We start from the raw sequence: 6000 nt of genomic DNA, 5'->3' as shown, positions 1-6000 counted from the left end.
TTTCTGTAATAAGTTTTGTAATTAATTTTGTATTGTAAAATTATTACGGTGCACAAATTTATTAACAAAACACACCACAGCTCTAAAAATTTTAATGATTTGAATGTTGCATTGCGTGTTGTAATAAATCTTAGGGTAAATTACATTTTCCTCCTCTAAGATTTCTAACAGATGGAGAGACCTCTCTTGTAATTTAAATAATTACAATAACTTTTCATACTTTACTTGACAATGTAAAGATTCTTCTTTCTGTCAAATTGTTCCAAACGGTGTTACTTTTTGCTATGGTGAATTACCTTATTACTCTTCCTTTTGAAATATTAAAAAATATTTTTGAATTGGAGGACAGGTTTGGAAAAAACAAGCAGTGTTTGGAACAGTATTTTTGGATTTATTTTTTAAAATTATTAAAAATGTTTTAAAAAAATTATTTTTTATTTTAAATATATAATTTTTAGTTAAATATTTTTATTTTATTTTATTTTGTAAATATTTTAATTTTTTTTAATTTTAATATTTTAAACTCAAAACACAACTTCACACTCAAATCGTAACCAAACACAACTTAAAACTCAATTTAAAAATTATTTTCAAATCTCATAACCAAACACATAACTCGACACTCCACACTATTTTTAAAACTCTACATTCAAATCGTAACTAAATGCATAACAAAAAAATTAAAATATTTAAAAATAAATTTATAAAATAAAATAAAAACTATATATTTAAAATAAAAAATAAGATTTAAATTTTTTTTAATATTTAAAAATATATTTAACATAAGTTTGTATTTTTTTAAATTTGTGTTTGATTATAAGTTTTGAAAATAATTTTTGAATTGAGTGTTGAGTTGTGTATTTGGTTAAGACTCTGAAAAGATTTTTAAAAATTTCTAATTGGCATTGTGATTCTAAAAAAGAACCAAACATTGTACTAAAAAAAATCTTTTTTCGGAACATGTTTTTACTCTAAACTCAATTGAAAAATTATTTTCAAAACTCATAACCAAACACAAATTTAAAACTCAATTCAAAACTCTTTTCAAAACTCAAAACCAAACTTTTCCAAAAACACTATTTTAAAAGAAAACAAAATTTCAAAAAAAATTATTTTATTTTTTATAATCATTTTTAGAATCATAATTTGAGTGTGGAGTCATATTTTGAGTTATGAGTTTTGAAAAGAAAAAATTTGTTTGGTTATAAATTTTGAAATTTATTTTTTTAAGGTAAATATTTTATATTTTAAATATTTATCTATTTATTTTAATGTGCATTATATTTCATATATCTTTGTGTTGTATTTTTTTAATATTTTAAATATATTTTTTGAAATATTAAAAAAAATTAAAAATTTTAATTTTTTATTTTAAATATATAGTTTTTATTTTAAAATTTTTATTTTATTTTATAAATATATTTTTAAATATTTTAATTTTTTTGTTATGCGTTTGGTTACGATTTGAATGTAGAGTTTTGAAAGTAGTGTAGAGTATCAAGTAATATGTTTGGTTATGAGATTTGAAAATAATTTTTGAATTGAGTTTTGAGTTATGTATTTGACTGCGATTTAAATGTGAAATTGTGTTTTGAGTTTAAAATATTAAAATTAAAAACAAATTAGAATATTTACAAAATAAAATAAAATATTTAAATAAAATTCATATATTAAAATAAAAAATTAAATTTTTAAACATTTTTTAATAGTTTAAAAACATAAATCCAAAAATACTGTTCCAAACACTGTTTATTTCTTCTGAACTTGTCCTCCAATCCAAAAATATTTTTTAATATTTTAAAAGTAAGGGCAATAAGGTAATTTAATATAGCAAAAAGTAACACCGTTTGGAACAATTTGACAGAAAGAGAAATTTTGACATTGTCAGGTAAAATAGGAGAAGTTACTGTAATTATTCAAAATACATGGGAGCTCCCTGTATTTGTCAGAAATCTCAGGGAAGGTAAATGTAATTTATCCTAAATTTTATTTGTACAATATAAATTATGAATAAATTTTTAATTTTTTAAATTTGTAGTGTTAGTTTATAAGAATAACAATCTGTTCCCTTTTTTTTAAAAAAAATGCTTGGGAGCACTAATTAGTGCTCCCACTAATTAGGTGGCAGTGGGTCCCGTCATTAATGATGTGATGTTTTGATCTTGGAGTTGTATTTTTTTTTTTTTTACTTTTTTAATGCATTAGTGCTATTAGTGGTGATATTTTTAGTGGGATGAATCATTGTTGTTTTTTTAAAGATAGGATAAGAATAACTATCTACGAGACCGGAAAAGGTCAGAAAAATATATATATATATATATATATTTCATTTTTGCTTGTTTTTGATTTTTTAAAAATATTTTTAAAAAATTTTTACTTTTTTTTTTCATTTTTTTTTGTTTGTACTGATTTTTTTTAATATTTTAAGTAATTTTTAAAATTTTTAAACGCACTTAACATAAATACACATAAAAATATAATTTTTGTGAAAAAAATCTTTTAAAAATTCACTAAATACCAAAAATACAAAAAAGAAAATAGAATTCAATATATTTTTTTATATTTTTATGTATTTATTAATTTTTTAAAATATTTTTTCATAATTTTTTTTACTTTTTAAATATATCTAAGTAAGGTACATCTAAAAAAATATAAAAAAATGCTTAAAATTTTCAAAATATTTACTAAAAATACAAAAAATATAAAAAATAAAAAAATTAATTTTTAAAAAATTTAATTCAAAAAACTCAAACGAAACAAACACACATTATTATGAAAAACGGATTTATTCTGTGTGACCCATGAACACATTTAGATTGGAACCCTAAACCCTGGTCTTTGTCTTTGGAATTTGGTAAAATAGCATGGGCCACCTTTTGGAATCGCTTTTTCTTGTCACATCCAATGCCATCGCAATTATACTCTCCTGGACGGATCATGATCTGTCCTCCCTTCAAAAATTATAATTATAAAAATAAATTTTAAAAAAAAAACTGTACCTAAGGTCTCGTTTGACAAGTAATTTTTTTAGTTAAAAAGTCAAAAAATTATTAAAAAATTAAAAAGTCAAAAATATCATTTTTTCTATACTTTTTACACATCTTGTTGTAAAAAATTAAAAAATCATCCTAAACATACTAATTTTTGTTTAGGAAAAATTAGTCTAAAGTTCCTCTTCTAATTTTAGTAATGGAAGAGATCTATAATATTATTTTATGATGTCTAAAGTCCCCCAACCTCACACCAATGCATTACAGAGAAATTTGGTATAAGCTTGAAACCTTCACCTCTTTTATCATCATCTTCATCCCCACAATCTTTCCCACTCTCATTTGGACTTTCCAATGACCCATTCTGATCAAACTCCTCATTCTTATCAGAACCATCCCTAATCAACTCACTTGAATCACCATCACCCAAACCCTTCTCATCATCTTGTCTTTCATGTTCACCGAAATCTTTCTCAACCTCAACAATCAGAGTTTTGTTTGAAACTTCAACATCACAGACGTTGTCACCGTTCAAACCCTCACTAGAAACCCTAACCCCATTTTCATGATCTCGAACAACAAACCCTAGTTCGGACGCAGAGAGAGCTGGTTTGAAAGAGAAATGGGCATTAATCTGAGCTAGGGTTTTTGTTGTATCGATTTCCATATTTGGAAAACATTTTGTTTCCAATTCCTCCTCAATTTTCTCAAGATTTTCGGAGTTTATAACTGTAAACAAACACACAAAAAACATAGAGAGGAAAGTGAAAAATCAATCAGAGACTGTTGCTAGGCCTTTTAGCTATCTGCATTATAAAAAGAAGAAGAGATGCATACATCTAAATTTATACACAGTAGGTGATAGAATATATATATATATATATAAAACAAACATAATTTTCTCTGAAGTAGAGCACTAGAAACTAGAAAATTTATCTGGACCAAACCAGAAAATTTCTCTAGACTAATCCAATTTTCTCTGCAGAGCACTAGTTCAACCTAGAGAATTTCTCTGAACCAACCCAATTTTCTCTAAAGCAGAGCACTAGTTCAACTTAGAGAAAATTTAGTCCAAATCAGAGAATTTCTCTGGACCAACCCAATTTTCTCTGAAGCAGAGCACTAGTTCAACTTAGAGAAAATTTAGTCCAAATCAGAGAATTTCTCTGGACCAATCCAATTTTCTCTGAAACAGAGCACTAGTCCTTATTGTTATCCAGAGAAATTTGGAATTTTCTCTGTGATGTATCCAGAGAAATTTGGAATTTCTCTGTGATTTGTTCAGAGAAATTCTCTGGATCGAATTTTCTCTGGATTGATGTTGAGGGACCTTAGACATCATGAAAATATTGAGTGTCCTTTATGCTATAAAATCTTAATAGCAGGGACCTTAAAAAAAATTTCTCTTTTTTTTATCGTAATTTAACCAAAAAATTAAAATATTACTAAAAGAACTTGTTCCCAAACGAGGCCTAAAAATAAGTTTGGACTTTTTACAATGAAAGAGTGTAATGGTTTTATAGATTCAAATCATGAATCTCTCACTTATTAACTGTTTCAAGTGAAAACTACATGGACTCATATGTTAATAATACTGTCTATTAAGGATTGACTTATGGCCCGTTTATCTTTAGAGGTAGAATGGAGGGAATTGATAGTGAGAGGATTGATAGTGAGAGGATTAAGTTAAATTGTATTTGTTTTGATGATAGTTGTTAGTGTAAGAATTGTTAAATTATTTTTATATAAAATAATAAAAAAAATACAAAAATACAAAAAAATTAAACATTAATGTTCAAAAAAAAAAAAAATCCCAATATGTAAAAAATAAAAAAATTTCTAATCTCCTTACTATTTTTCTAATATCACCTCCACCTCCTCCATCCCAATCCCCCTTCCAACTTTCATCTTAATCCCCTCATCCATCCTAATCTCTTCCCCAACTCTACAAACAAGCACAATACTAAATAACTCTACCTCCATCTTAATCTCATTCCATCATTTAAAACCCAAAACAAACGGGGCTAAGGGACATAGAATTGATGACCGAGTCAATCAAAAAAAAGATAAATTAAATAATTAAATTATATATTTATATATTAATTCTTAGGGATTAGCTTAGTGGGTACAACTTGATGGTTGGAGATGTGCTCCCTCCAAATCTCAAGTTCAACACTTTAGGGATATGCTTGCGGGTTCTGCCAAAGATTTACCCTTGTGTAGGGGGCGCTTTGCTGGGTTCCAAGATTAGTCAATGCATTCGTAAATTGGTTTGAACGCTCGATCATAGAAAATGTATATACGTATATAATTAATTTTAATTTAGAGCTTGTTTTGCATGTTGGATATTATCACACTTTTTTTATTATTTTTTATTTTTATCTTTTTATCTTTTTTTGGATCATATCGCTTCTTTATTTTTTTTACACATGTTTTTATAAAAAATAAAAAAATATACTTATTTAGATCATCCAAAACAATTATTTACAGTTCAACCATTAATCTATCCTTTCTTTGCTAAAATAAAATAAAATAAATAAACAAACTGTTATGGATGCTCTGCCTCGTCCACATGAACTAATATGATAGATATAACTATACTATAAATTCAGAAAATAATATTGAGAAAAACACATTTATACACCACAATTATTTTGAATATAGTTCATCCCTCACTAATTTTAAATATATATCATACAACTCGTTTTAGGATAGATTTCAGAATAACTTTTCATTATTCATAGCATTTCTAAACAATAATTACAAAAATATTAGATACACAAAATTATAATACAAAAATTACACTGTATAGTTTATATTGGGGATGATTGGGAAGTTGGGTTGGTGTATTTTTTTTATTTTTTATTTTTTTTGGGCTAAGATAGTTAATAAAAGTAAAATATGTTAAAATAATAAATAAGACAAAGGGCGTGTGGGAAGTTGCTATTTTAGTAAGTTAATTTTTGGCTATTTTATGAGGCTAAATTTTTTGTGTTTGGGAATATAGTTA

Source organism: Camellia sinensis, chromosome 1 (genome assembly GCF_055761805.1).
Source record: "Camellia sinensis isolate YWXY chromosome 1, ASM5576180v1, whole genome shotgun sequence".
NCBI classification, from domain to species: domain Eukaryota; kingdom Viridiplantae; phylum Streptophyta; class Magnoliopsida; order Ericales; family Theaceae; genus Camellia; species Camellia sinensis.
This window is presented reverse-complemented; position numbering follows the sequence as displayed.